Source organism: Panthera tigris, chromosome D3 (genome assembly GCF_018350195.1).
Source record: "Panthera tigris isolate Pti1 chromosome D3, P.tigris_Pti1_mat1.1, whole genome shotgun sequence".
NCBI lineage: Eukaryota > Metazoa > Chordata > Mammalia > Carnivora > Felidae > Panthera > Panthera tigris.
This window is the reverse complement of record NC_056671.1, coordinates 3,011,979-3,026,847: the sequence shown is the minus strand read 5'-3', so window position 1 is coordinate 3,026,847 and position 14,869 is coordinate 3,011,979.

The window sequence follows — 14,869 nt, the reverse complement described above, 5'->3', positions numbered from 1 at the left end:
CACGAGCAGGGGAGGGGCAGAGAGAGGGGGAGACACACAATCCTGAGCCCAAGTCGGACGCTTAACCGACTAAGCCACCCAGGCGCCCCTGTTTTATGTTATTCTTTAAATTATTATTTTAAAGAGATAGTGCGAGCAGGGGAGGGGCAGAGAGGGAGGCAGAGAGAGACAGAGAATCCCAAGGAGGCTCCTTGCCTCACCCAGCACAGGGCCCGACATGGGGCTCGATCCCACAACCCTGGGATCATGACCTGAGCTGAAATCAGCAGTCAGATGCTCAACTGACTGAGCCACCCAGGCAACCCTTTTAATCCTACATATGCTAATGGTTCTGTTTCTCTAGAGAACCCTAATACACCCACCAAAGCAATTAGCCTGCTTTATGTTATTTCTGAGTTAACATAAAATATGTATATAAAATGTAGTAACAAACTTTTTAATTAATATGAAGAATTGAACTTTTTTTCCCTGCAACACACACAGATGATGTTCATGTTTTAGAAAACGCTATCGTTTTGAAAACAGTTTCTGAATACATCTCACAGATCTGCCGACATAATTACACCAATTTGTCAGTCCATAAAGGGATTATTTAAAGTACAGAGTGTTAATCGTTTTTAAAACTCTCACTCTCGAAGGATGTCTTGGCTTAGATGCTACGAGATGGGCCATCCTTCTTGAGCAAAGGGATGGACATTCCCGGCTCAGAAGGAGGAGGCCTGGGCAGAAGGGTCCCTCCTCGTGGGCACGCTTCCCTGGTTCATGGGACGAGTTTCTTCCGCTCTTTCCACCTTCTGGGATTTTTGGCTAGTGGTGTTGCCTCAGCCAGTGACGCGCTATTTCTGTCTTTTCCCCCCAGACATCCTGTGATTGAAATGCTGTCGTCCTTCGAGGCCCAAATGCAGAGTGGGTGCCCTGAGCGCTGGGTGTTAGGTGCCCTGGGGAGCGCAGCAGGGCGGGAAGCCTCGTGCTCCTGTCTCTCCAAGGGCCCCACACCTCACCCTGTGTCTCTTCTGTATCCAGCAAACACAGCGATCCTTGAAAACCTCAGATCACATCACTGCCCTGCTCAAAGCCACCCAGCTCCCCACTCCTCCCTCCCTGCGAGGAACGTTCCAGATGCTGCAGGATGCAAACACACCCCCACCTCCTGGGCTCGTCCCTCCCCGCGGCCTCTGCCCATCTGGGCTCCTCTGGGTCTTGAATAACCGACGGCTCCAGGGGGCCGGCCGGCCACCCCTGGGAGCAGAAATGAGGTGGTCGTGGGGACTCCTTCTCCTCTCTCACATCCCCGCCCTTGCTAAGGCATCCTTTCGAGGGGAACGTATTGTCTCCACACGATGCTGGCTATGCCCCTGCCTGACCCCGGAAGTACACCCCCCGGGGAGCTGTCGGTCCTTATTCTGAGCCCCAGGGAAGAGACAGGCTGAGCCAACAGGCACCCCATCCCTTGTTCACGACGTGGTCTACAGAGGCAGCGTGGGCCTTGAACTTCAGTAGTGTGGTCCACACTTCATGCTCAAGTTTTGTGCTCTCGTGCATGTAAATCTGGGGGTCTTAATGCCCCCGTTGATGTCTTTGCTGCAGCCCACGGTGGGGGGGGTAAGGGGGGGCGCAGGGAGAGACGCAATCTGAACACCTCTTGGGACAGGCCGCTGTGGGTGCAGGCCTAGAGGCTGAGCAGGTGCCCGTCAGGTGAACCAGAGAGGAAAGCCCACAGGCCCCATCCTGGGAGACACACGTGTGGGGGACGTGTCCCAGCCTGTCCACATGCAGCCCCGTTCGCTACCGCAAAAACTACAGGGCTGACTCATGTGCCGCCAGTCAGAAACCGGAGAAAACATCTCTGCTCCAGCCACATAAGAGATCGCTGCTACGCGGAGGGGATAATGAACGGACGGCAGCCGAGGGCATCAGCACGGCAGAATCTCACTCTGAAACCCCGAAGCCGTCGTCCGGGACCAACCACCTGCGTCCAGTCCCCCCCAGGCCACGTGTCGGGCCATACAAGAGCAAAAAATAGTGTTTAGGGCCACGTGCACATGTAGTGAAATAACAAAGAAAAGGAAGAAGGAAAACTACAGTAGCACGTGGGGGCCGGTCCAATTCTTTATACAATAGCTATGCTTTGTGCACTGTTGGTTTGTTGTTTGTTGTCGTTGTTCTTGGGGGTTTTTTTGACACAGAGAGAGAGAGAGAGAGAGCGAGCACCAGCAGGGGAGAGGGGCAGAGGGAGAGAGAGAGTCCCAAGCAGGCTCCATGCTTGGTGCAGAGCCTGATGTGGGGCTCGATCCCACCACCGTGGGATCATGACCTGAGCCAAAATCGAGAGTCAGATGCTCAACTGATGGGGCCACCCAGGCCGCCCTCTTTACTTTTTAACATGGAATTTTGTATCATTTCACTTAAAAAGGAGGGGCCTTCCACGGAGAATGGAATGTGCATGCAATGCTTAGGAGCTAAGAGAGAGAGAATTGTGCATGAAACGGGCACCTGGCCCCTCTCGTCTTTAATCCCTCCGATCCGATTAAAGAGTGAGCTTCACGTCCTCTCCCACCCGGGCTCCAGGTGTGGCGTGTGCAGAGGTGGGCAGGAGCCAGAGGATAAAGCTGCCCCTTGGGGAAGGTGGTGTGCATGAGTGTGTGTGCATGTGTCTGCATTTTTGTGCGTGCACTGACATCTCCATTTGTGCATGTGTGTGTGTGTGTGTGTGTGTGAGAGAGAGAGAGAGAGAGAGAGAGAGAGGGAGAGAGAGAGACAGAAAAGAGACAGTCCCGAAGCTTTCCCTTGGCAGGTCCCACTCTCGATGCAGAATCTGAAGACAAAGGGGGGCTTTATTTTACGGACCCCGACAGCTGACATGGCAAGAAGGGCTGCTGCTGGGGACTGGGGACCACACACAGCCGCCCGCTGCACGGAGAGTGAGGACTGTTTCTTCCTGCAGCGGCTCAAGGGTCTCTGGTCTCCGGGGAGACGGCTGAGTGGGGCCTGGCATGTGGGCCTGCCGGCCTGGCTTGGCTGGGGCCAGGCGTCCTCACTCCCCCCCAGGATGAGCTTCACAGACAGCACCCCTCTCCCCCTCACAACAACTCCAGGTGCTGGAGGCTGGACGAGGCGGGAATCCGGTGCTCGGGGTGCGGGGGTGGGGGGGGCGTGAGCTGAGGCCGCACGCGATGGCACGAGGCAGCCAGCACTGACCCGGACAATCCAGACGAGAACGTCGTCCCCTTCCACTCTCCCTGGAGGTCAAGGGGAAAGCGTGAGCAGGTGTCGGCATGGCGTTAACACCACTCCAACTCTGGCCAGCTGCCATGTTCGAAGGCCCCGGCCACCGGGGGTGGGGGGGTGACTGTGTGTGGCTGTTTCTGTGGCACTTAACTTGCCAATTATCTTTCCTCGTTAGCGCCCGACTGTGGTTGTCCGCTTGAGGCAACGACACCATTCTCTTTTCAAATGAATGATGTGAGGACACGGACGGCTGCCCTGCCCCGTGTTCCAGGTCGTGCGCACATGCCCTCTTGCTTAATTTCCCCGATTGCCCCACGAGGCAGAGGCACAGGCCACGGGCACCCTGAGCAAAGCGACGCGCCTCCTTCCTCGGCGGGATGGGTCCCTGGGGGGTCTGCCCTCGGTTCCTCCCAAGCAGCACTCGGTGCTCGCGCTCGTGGAGGTAGGAAAAGAGAGACCGGTTCAAGAAAAAGAGCGGGCACGTAACACTTGGTGTGGTGAGACGAGCTGTGTGCACCAAAAAGACACGTCCGGAGCCAAGCCCCCAGGACGTGTGAGTGTCAACTGGTGTGGAAACGGGGCCTTTGCAGGTGGGATCGCGCAGATGGAGAGGTGCCGCTGGGGCAGGGGGGCCCCGGGGCCCGACGACAGAAAGGACGACGCAGACACAGAGGGGGGACAGCCACACGACCACGGGGGCAGAGGCCGCAGTGACACGTCTCCACATCAAGGGACGGCAGCCGAAGCAGAGCCCCGCCCACACTTGATCCTAGACTTCTGGCCCCCGGAACTGTGAGACGATGAGTTTCTGCTGTCTCAAGCCCCCGGTTTACGACACTGTCAGAACAGCCCTGGGGACGTCGGACTTCGGCTCAGGTCATGATCTCACGGTCCGTGGGTTCGAGCCCCGTGTTGGCTCTGTGCTGACAGCTCGGAGCCTGGAGCCTGCTTGGGATTCTGTGTCTCCCTCGCTCTCTGCCCCTCCCCTGCTCATGCTCTCTCTCAAAAATAAATAAAACATTAAAAAAAAATTTTAAAAAGAACAGCCCTGGGGAGCCACGCTGGGAACAGCAACCTTGCCACAGTGCCCGACCGAATGTGACTCGGGAGCCCCGTGGGGCACAGCTTGGCTTGGGGTCCCCTTCCAGGACCGCCTCACCATCTCCAGGGCCGCGATGCAGTTGTCCCCCACTGGGCCAGGCACACACCCTAGCGTGTAGCCCCCACCGCTGGGTGACCCCACTGCTGTGGTTTGCAGGCTTGACCCGTGGACTTTGTCACCATTTCTGTAGGATGAAGCTCTCAGTTCTGAGGCCACACCAAGCCAGTCCCCTGGCCAAGGAAAGGCCCCCAAAACCCACACGGAGGTGCACCCAGCTGACAGCCGACGGCTCCCAGGGCAGAATCCCCGTGTGGAGCCCAGCACCCTGCCTGGCATTTTAATAAAAAGGTCTCGCTTAGTTCTCACAACTCGTGAGTTGGAGGGCAGCTCCAAGTTTTGGAGACCTTATTTGGGAAGTAAGAGACAGCAACCCAGGCAGGCTTATCTGTGAGCAAAAACCGATTCCAGAGTGCAGGGAGGCCGACGGCTCAGAAAGTAAAACGGGCAGAGAATCCGTAACATGCATCTGCTCGTTTACGTAGATGCGTTTCCCCTTCCTGTAGGAAGTCTCCTGGGCTTTCCTTCGGGAAGCCACACTCCCCCGGGCTTTATCCGTGTGGTTCGGGAGAGTGGATTCCCACCCCTCTCCACGGTGGCATGTGACCAGTCCTGGGCAACGGGTGCTTTGGTAACGAGCATGTGTCTGTAATCCTGCTGATTGGCCTGTGAGATTGACTCTAAGACTTTCGATAGACCTTTCGCAAAAGAGAAACCCTATTTTCACAGGACACAAAGCTGGTAAAGCGAATGGGGACCAAGGGCTCCTGCAACCCTGTGGGAGAAGATGGTCTGAGAGTGCGGCCAACACAGATAAAACCGTATCTGAAAGACGGAGAGAGTCTGAATTGTGACAACATGTCAGTTGCTGGATTCAGCCGTACCTGAAATCCGTGTCTGGGCTTTTTGCTTCTTTAAACCAATGAAGTCTGTCACTCACAGCTTTATGACAGCAACATAATTCTCCAGTTGGTACCTTTGTAGCATGTCAGATTCCTTCTCACCGAGGACAAGAAAGGAAGACTGAGGAGTCTGCCTCTTGGGTGAGCGTCCCTCCAGAAAGGAAGAGCCAATTTGGGCTAATGAGTGTGAGACACAATGGCTGTACCTCATTGGAGTGATAAAAATCGCTGTAATGTGAATTCCCGGCCCGAGACAGAGAAACTCGTCCAGGTGTTACGTTCTACCCTGTGACCCTCTGTTTGAAGGTTCTGAAGACAGTGGCACAGACGGTCTATTTTTCATGCTGATGGACTTTTCCAGAAAAGGTGCTTTTGTTTCACTCGGAATGGCCGTAATGGACCAGCTGCTTATTCAGCACTTTCTGGTATTGATTCTCTCACATCAAGGGCCAGAAACTCAGACCGTGCCTGGCCCAGGCAGGTGACATAAATGCATTTACCCAGCCTGGCAGAAGGCGCCCACATGTCTCCGCGGAGAGGCAGGAACCGTGACAAATCAGAAAGACACCCTTCCAAGGGAGGCAGCTCCCGCTTATGCCCCAGGGACCTGAATCCCGTCTTGACCTATTTTCTGATGATGTCCTCAGAGTTTAGGTTTTTTTAATGTAGAGTCTCCTGATTTTCCAACGTTGGGTGCAGTGGTTTGACAGGGGTAGCCCCCAAATTCACACCACCTAGAATCTCAGAACATGACCTCATTTGGAAGCAGGGCCACTGCAGATGTAATTGGGGTGAGGATGGGGTTGAGCTCATACGGGACTGGGGCGGGCCCTAAGCGCAGCGAAAGTGTCCTTATCGCAGACTGAAAAGAACACACAGAGACACACGAGGTGGCGGGGGGAGAGGGGGGCGTAGGAAGACAGTGGCAGAGATGGGAGTGATTTGCTCACAAGCCAAGAACGCCAGAGCCCCCAGGTGCTGGAGAAGGCAGGGAGCATCTTCCCCTACAGTGTTCAGAGGGGACATGACCCTGCCCACACCTCTGGCCTTCAGAACAGTGAGAAAATGAGTTCCACCTGTTTTTAATTTTTTTTTTTTTTAACATTTATTCAGTTTTTGAGAGAGTGAGCCCAAGGAGGGGAGGGGCAGAGAGAGAGGGAGACCCAGAATCCACAGCAGGCTCCAGGCTCCGAGACGTCAGCACAGAGCTCGACGCGGGGCTCGAACTCACGAACCACCAGATCACGACCTGAGCCGAAGTCAGGCACTTAACCGACTGAGCCACCCAGGCGCCCCTACTCTTTTGTTTTTTTTTAACGTTTATTTATTTTTGAGAGACAGAGAGAGCACAAGTTGGGGAGGGGCAGAGAGAGAGGGAGACCCAGAATCCACAGCCGGCTCCAGGCTCTGAGCTGTCAGCACAGAGCCCGACGCGGGGCTCAAACTCACGAACTGTGAGATCGTGACCTGAGCTGAAGTCGGAGGCTTAACCCACTGAGCCACCTAGGAGCCCCACGAATTCCATGTTTTAAGCCACAAAGTCTGCAATCATTCGTTGCAAAGCACCCAAAAACCGATCTACTGGGTGAATGTTTTAAAATACTCCAGCTGAGCCTCACGTAGGCTCAGGACCTGGACCCACTGCAACCCTCAGAGATGGCCACCTCCATGATCGGATATGCCGGCTCCCAGACCTGCAGGAGTAAACAGCGTCCTTCAAGAACCTCTGCCCTTAAAGGAGATGTTTTGTAGTTGACAGAGGGGAGGACGCCTAGACGTGATGCCCCAGGAAACGCCCCCTCGTTGCCGGGCATTTTCCATCTCGGGAGGAGTTAAGGCACGGATGAGAGGGGTTCGTCTACTCAGGGGTCTGTGAGCGGACGGGTCTTTGCTTGTCGATGTGGGAAGCTCCCCGCTCTGAGGTCTTTCTGTGAACCCCCCAGGCTGGGTGGTATGGGCTCGGTGGACCGGACGCTTCTCCCTTCAACCCACTTGGCACACCGGGCAGGCCAGGGAGCCCCTGGCTTCTGCCCCGGGTGTTTGCTGACTCCCCAGGGTGGGTGGGACGCCTGGGGACCCGTTCAGCACTCACCCGTGGGCAGCCCAGGAGCAGTCAGAGAGTGACACCACACTTGGCAGTGGGGGACAGGACAGATGGATGGACTGTCCCCCTTCGCCCAAGCAGACAGTTCTGAGATGCATTTCACAAGATTCCTCCGAAGGCCCCGCAGAATCCAGTGCCAGCTGCCTGTGCTGGCAGCCACCGACTCAGAACCTTCTCTCTCGCCTGCTCTTCCCCCTCTCACGCCCGCCCCACTCCTGCTCTCAGATCGCACCATGGGCTCTCCTCCACCATGGGTTCTCCTCCAGCGGTGGCCCAGGACCAGCACTGGATCCTTGATGTGTCACAAAAGAAAACGCACAATCAACTTTAAAAAGTGTGTGTGGGGTGGGAGGGGGGCAGGGGGGAGCGCCTGGGTGGCTCGGTCAGTGAAGCGTCCAGCTCTTGCTTTTGGCTCAGGCCATGATCTCACGGGTTCATGAGTTCGAGTCCCCTGTGGGGCTCTGTGCGGACGGCGTGGAACCTGCTTGGGATTCTGCCTCTCCTCTCTCTGTCCCTCCCCTGCTCACACACTCTTTCAAAACAAATAAACTTCTAAAAAATCCACAATCTGTCAATCCCTCTTGTGCTGAAAGAACAAGAACAAAAGCAAAAAAAACCTACACACTTGTCCCAGATCTCACTGGCAATGGGAGAACGTAGCAGCCCAGGTTACAGGAAAGGATCCCGTGTGCGTCCAGTGCGATGAAGCCGAAAACAAATGCGCCTTATCTGAGCCCTACTACACTGTAAGTAGCTCGAGATAATTCTGTCGACTCTGAACCTACGAGGTTTGGGAAAAACGACTCCAATGACTGCATCCCATGCAAACACTTTGATGGATTCCAACTGTGTTTTTCATCACTGTACAGATTCCTTTACTTTTTAAAAACTGAGCTACGACTGGCAGGTAAGGTTGCGAGTTTAAGATGCACAACGTGTGGATTCGACACAGGTACAGACAGCGGCATGATCGCCCTGCAGGATCAGCTGACACCTCCATCACCTCACCTAAGGATCAGTTCTTTTCTGTGGAGGGAACAATGAGGGTCCGGTCCCTCACCAACTTTGAAGTTTGTAATACAGCATGGTTGACTATAATCCCTACGCTGTTCACCATCTCTCCAGGATCTGTTTATCCGCTAGTTCCCAGTTTGTAGCCTTGAAAAACATGGTTTTTTTTCTAGCGGAGGCTTTCAAAAAATTTCCTTAGTAGTTTCTGAAAATAAACTGTAGTTCCGCTTTCAGCCACTAGATGGCAGGACAAACAAGAACTGGCAGATACTAATGGGCTTACTGGCTTGACTGGAAGGGGCAGGGGTCCCCCTGGTCTACACGGTGGGTAAGTGGCTTTCCCTGCATTAACTGCTTCACCGCAGGGGATCACGCTACGCTGCCACCTTACACTGTCTTCACCGCAGTCCTTACACTTCCGGAAACGTTATAAGAGCCGGGACTTTGTTCTGTTCGCAGCTGCACCCCCCAAATAGATCCAGGTGGCTCAGGGGCATTTGTTGAATGGATGAATGACAGGACTGACAGACGCATGTGACGTGTGGTCCACAGCATGGGCCAAGTCTCCTCTGCCTCTCCTGTTTCCAAAGGCATCACAACTCACTGTGAAAGACAACCTGCGTGTAACATGGTGTCCAGGATGTTGGCAAACTGCTGAACTCCGCGGTTTGCTTTATGTCTTTGAAACATCTGAGCTCTGAAGAGCAGTAAGCAAGAAGTCCTCGGAGTCCTACTGGCTTGGCTTGAGTCCAAAATTAAAAACGGCAAGGGTAAATCCACTTGGAGGCTTCTGTGATCATGCCTGAAGGGTGTCTGTCCCCTCCAACTCCAGGATCCACAAATGACTCACGTAGCAAGCAGTAGGGCTGTGCATTCTGGTGAATTAAGGTTTCTTTAGATAAAACACCCATTTGCAATGAGTCGAAGCAGTCAAAAGATTTTGCTGGAGTGCCGTGCAGGTTCTAACCCGTGGACCGAGAGAGCAGGCAGATATGAACGGCAGGGCCGGGATTCTTGCAGAGCATGGGGCTCATGGCCCCCCGCCCCATCTTCCAAGCCAGCAATGACATGATTCTGCCCTCCACTTCTGTCCGCTCTACTGACTCTGAATGTCCTGCCTCCTTCCTTCACTCGGAAGGACCCCTGTGATTCCAAGTCTCCCCAGGTAACCCAAGATAATCTCTCAGTCTCAAAACCCTCCACTTAACCACACCTGCAAAGTCTGCTTTGCCGTGTAAGGGAACATGCTCACAGGTCCCGGGGACTGGGAGGTGGACGTCTTTGGGGGCGGTGGGTGGGCATTATTTGTCTACAGCGGTGCCCATCTGAATGTTAGCCTACGGGGTGACATTCTGCCAGACTGGACACCGATGGCACCATCGGGGAATCCAGGGGACTGTGAGCATGGGAGGCAAGGAGGGGAGCCCACGCAGGCTGGCCCCAGTTTGACTGGAGACGACAATGGCTCCAATGACGTGGTTATTTCACCATGGTTCCCAGCCACACCAGCAGTAACCACACCTGCAAACAGTGAGACTGGCGTCAAAGATGCAAGTCGGCAGGTGCGGCCCTGCCGACCCCGTAATTCAAGGAAGCGTACGGGGGGCTGGAAGGTCCTGGCAGCCCAGGATGGGGGCCCACCGGGTCCAGGGAGCTCAGCAGTTTAGAGTTTCAGGCAGAAGGGGCCTTGTCAACACTCAAGGGTCTACGTGGCAAATACAATGGCCGGACATCTAACAGGTACGTCGTGATGACGAGACAGCTCAATAAAACCAAAAACAAAACAAAAAACATCTGGGGCGCCCGGGGGGCTCAGTTGGTTGAGCTTCCAACTCAGGCTCAGGCGGTGACCCCAGGGTCACGAGATCGAGCCCCGCGTCGGGTTCCACGCCGACAGTGCGGAGCCTGCTTGGGATTCTCTCTCTGCCCCTCCCCCCTGCTTGCATGCTAATAAAAACGTGAAAATACGAACTGTGAAAATGTGAAGCCCCTCCGCCCCCTCCCCCCAAATAAATCTAACACTGGGGAGTGCACCTTACTATTCACAAGCAGCCCCTCGCGCCTGCCGCGCTTCCTTGTCCTCTGGGCGAGCCTGGCTCCGGCTGTGGGTTCAGCCCCCCGGGGAGGCGGCGTGGAGGCACAGCCTCTGCCACCAGCACGTTTCTGCTTCCGCCGTGTCGCTCAGTGACGGCCCCACAGCTCCTCTGCCCGATTCCCCTGGTGGACTTTCACTCACGCGCGCGCACGATGAGCAGCCGCGAGGATGGGCCTCCTGCTGGGCAGGGATGGCATTCCAGTCGGAGCCGCGCGGGTAACAAAGGTCTGTCGAAGACGCCGTAATGGCAGAGCAACTGGTTCACCTTCAGCTGATACAAATGGCGGCTGTAATCTTCTTCACTTCGGGAACAGACCACCTTCGTGTTGAGGACATAGAAACATTGAGAGTCCTGGACCGAAACCGAGAAGGAAACAGGTGGGCGTGAGCAGACTCGTTTTCCGGCCCGTGAGCTGTGCGCGGCCTCCGGACCACCTGACGGGGTGGGGTTGATACGGGAGCAATTGCCCTCTTCCTAATTCGGTTTCTAAAAACCACCGCGAGTTTGCTCGTGTCCACGTTTGCTCCAAGGGAATTCATGCAGTAATGTGAAGAATAAAAATTCATGCCTGGATCTGTCAAGAAATCTCTAATTTTGTTGGCTATTAGCACCACTGGATGTGGGGGAATTGCCTCTAGCATGGGAGTGCGCGTGCAAGGGACTCTGACGCCTTGCGAACTTCGCCTGTGACGACACGCCGGAGCCTCGAGGCTTTGACCTTCTGGAATGTGACTTGCCGGCCGGCCACCGTGGCCCCCCAAGATGCCCACGTGCGAGCAGCTGGAGCCTGTGAACACGGCCACACGGCCACGAACCAGCCGCCTCTAGAGGGGACGTCATGGGCCGCTGTGATCCCGAGAACCCTTACAAGCGGGAGGAGGGGGCAGACACGGCAGCCAGGGGATGCTCCATGGCCCGTCGGGCAGACGGACGGAGGGCCCAGCCAAGGGCGCGGACAGACGGCCGGCCACCTGGAGCTGGAGAAGGCAAGAGAACCGTCCCCAGAGCCTCCAGAAGGAAACGCAGCCCCTGGGGACCTGTCGGGATGTCCAGGCTGTGGGACCATCAGACAACACGACTCTGCTGTGTGAGCGCAGCTCCGGGACCGGCTGCACCCATTTTCCGGGGCCGCGTCGGCAACAACAGAAACGCCTCCTCTCTCAGTCCGGGAGCGAGAGCGAGCCCCTCGGGGGCCCATGCACGCGTGAGTCCCCTCTCTGCCTGTCGTGGCACAGCCCCCTCCCGCGAGCCCGAGCCCAGCGTCCAGCTGCACGGGGTGGGAGGCCCACCCTCCTCCACAGTGGCTTCTTCACTTGAGACCACCTGCAAAGACCCGATTTGCAAAAAGGTCACGTTCACAGGTTCTGGGTGGACCTGACTTCTGGGGGGACACCATTCACCCGAGGCTGTGGCTGTTTCTTTCTCCACCAGGACAGGTCCCAAGAGGTGGACCTACCACGAGGGTCTGGCTCTGTCATGCACACGCGTGGGGCACATCACGCCCTTTCTGCCTTAGGCTTTCGCTCAGAGTGGGGACACACAGGAGGTGCCCCCCACATACCGGGACCCCTCTGGGCAGGCTTGCACCCCACCACATGGGAGGTGCTCAAAACATTCCCACCTTGACCCTTCAGGAAGGGAGGGAGGGAGGAGGGAAGGGAGGGAGGGAGGAAGGAAGGGAGGGAAGGGAGGAGGGAAAGGAGGGAAGGGAGAAGGGAAGGGAGGAGGGAAGGGAGGGAAGGGAGGAGGGAAGGGAGGAGGGAAGGGAGGGAAGGGAGGGAAGGGAGGGAAGGAGGAGGAAAGGGACAAAAGGGAGGGAGGGAGGGAGGGAGGAAGGAAGGGAGGGAAGGGAGGAGGGAAGGGAGGAGGGAAGGGAGGAGGGAAGGGAGGAGGGAAGGGAGGAGGGAAAGGAGGGAAGGGAGGAGGGAAAGGAGGGAAGGGAGGAGGGAAAGGAGGGAAGGGAGGAGGGAAAGGAGGGAAGGGAGGAGGGAAGGGAGGAGGGAAGGGAGGGAAGGGAGGGGAGGAGGGAAGGGAGGAGGGAAGGGAGGGAAGGAGGAGGAAAGGGACAAAAGGGAGGGAGGGAGGAAGGACAGAACTGAGGGCCAACCTGGCCCCACAGCCCTTGCTACCAGCCCTGTCCTCTGGGTCCCTTCCAGGCAAGTGGGCACCTCGTGTACCTACATGCCCAGTGCTCCGTGGCCGAGCTCACCGCTCTCCAGAAGGCGGTCACGTCACTAGGCAGGGGCCGTGGCACACACAGTCTCTCCCTCTGGGAAGCACACCTCCACCTGCACCCCCCTGACCTTGGGGCTTGGGAGTGGTGGGGTCAGATCCCTTCACCAGGACACTCACAAACTCAGGCGTCAAGCCTCACCTACCTCTGGATGACTCCAAACACCGATCTCCAGCCCCCACATGGGGCCATTGGTCAGGCAGAAAGCCCTTTCAGAAGCATCTAGGGACGTCTCCAGGCTTGTGCTCCACCGAAGTTACTAAGGACTGAGATACTGACCTATTTTCAAGAACGAGTGCCAGGCTCAGCTTGGACTGGGCCTGGGGGGCAGGCAGGGAGGGGGAGGCTGTTCCAGCAACGGGTCCCAGACGCCCGTCCCCACTCAGCCCTGACCGCAGGGGTCCTGCAGGTTGAGGGGCCGATCGTGCCTTCCTCACAAACCCCACACGGTCCGCGGCCTCCTCTGCTCCTTACCTGATGCGTTTTGCTGGGTCCCAAGGCCTCTGGAAAACCCACATGGCAGAGGAGAAAAAATGGGGTCCTGCCAGGCCCCCCCGACCCCCCGAGCCTGTGACCCGGGTCGCACCTCCGTGTGGAGCTAGTTAGTTCGAGGCAGACACACGTAAACCCCCCAGCACCACGGAGCTGGTCTTGCGGCCAATTCGGAGATGAGTAAATGCTGACTCTCCAGTTGTGCAGCCTTGTGTCACGTGACTGCTTTCCTCCTTTGCCTTCTGTTTTGTGCTTTCCATTTGTTATATGCTCTGTTTCAACCAGACACTATTTATACATCATTTCCTCCCAAGTAGGCCCGGTTTCCGAAAGAGCGAGCTGATACGATGCACGTTTTTAAGCGCCTACTCACATGACGTCATTCGACTCAAAGTGCCCCTAACACACTCGGCCTGTTTTAATAACAGTGAATCACTCAGGGGCACATGGCGATTCCGGATCATGACAGGAGTCCGTTCCTCTTTAATGTGATGGGCTCGTCCCGTGCCACGTGGAATGATCTGGTAGCTCCGAGGAGCATCCATGCTGTCTCACCGAGAGCCCGGGAGCCATGGCGGCTTCCTGCAGGCCCGTGTGGTGTCACATACAGAGTGGAACACTTTCCCCACCTACCGACAAGGGAGGTCCTGGTCAGGACGCCCCAGCGGGAGCCCCCCAGCCCCCAGAGAAACAGCCAGACGGATGGACACCACAGACAAGCCCGGCAGGTCCGTATGAAACCAGAACGAGGTTCTGTTCCCGCAAGCTCGTGTGGGAAAGCTGTGTGTCATGAATCTGCCCGGGATGCCGTACAGAAGGGCCTCGTCCTGTCCACCTACAATGAAGAGGAAGCCGGAGGAGCGTCCCCAAAGGGAACACGAATGTTTGCTCTCCGAGACCGACACACAAGCTAAAGCCACGTAAGAGTCTTCAGGGTGGACAGGGTTCTATAAACCTCCCACGACAGCACACAGGTTTTGTATATTTACTTGATTACTGCTTAGCGCCACAGGGTGAACCCAACCCGCTCATCGTCTTCCTATATTCAGCTGAAAGACTAGAAGATTCCTCCGTCAGTCCGCTCAGGAACGTGGGAGACCTTCCTGGATGATGCCTGGACAGATGAGGGGGACGGGAGGCCCCGGTCCTTCGTTTCTGCCTCCAAACGCCCCGGGCGAGAGCTCTGCAGCACGCTCAAGTCGGGGGATGGCAAGTCCCCATCGCCTGACTCCCCTTCTCCCTTTCCTCGCCAAGTCCTTATGGAGAACACGTGCTGTTGACAGCAGGGGTTAGTGGTTCTCCGTGTACCCTGAAGATATACATCTCTGGTGGAAACGGTTTCTTTTTTTATTCGTGTTTGTTTATTTTGAGAGAGAACAAGCAGTGCGAGCTGGGGAGGGGCAGAGAGGGGATCCCAAGCAGGCTGGGTGCTGTTAGCGTGGAGCCCGACGTAGGGCTCGATCTCCTGAACTGTGGGATCATGAGGTTCGTGAGATCATGACCTGAGCTGAAGTCAGACTTAACCCCTAGGCGCCCCTAGTGGAAACGATTTCCGAGAACAGTGGTTTTCAACCCAAACTGACAACATCAGTCCACTGAGAAACAGTCACCTGTCTCCAACCTGCCTGAACTCCCATCAGTCAG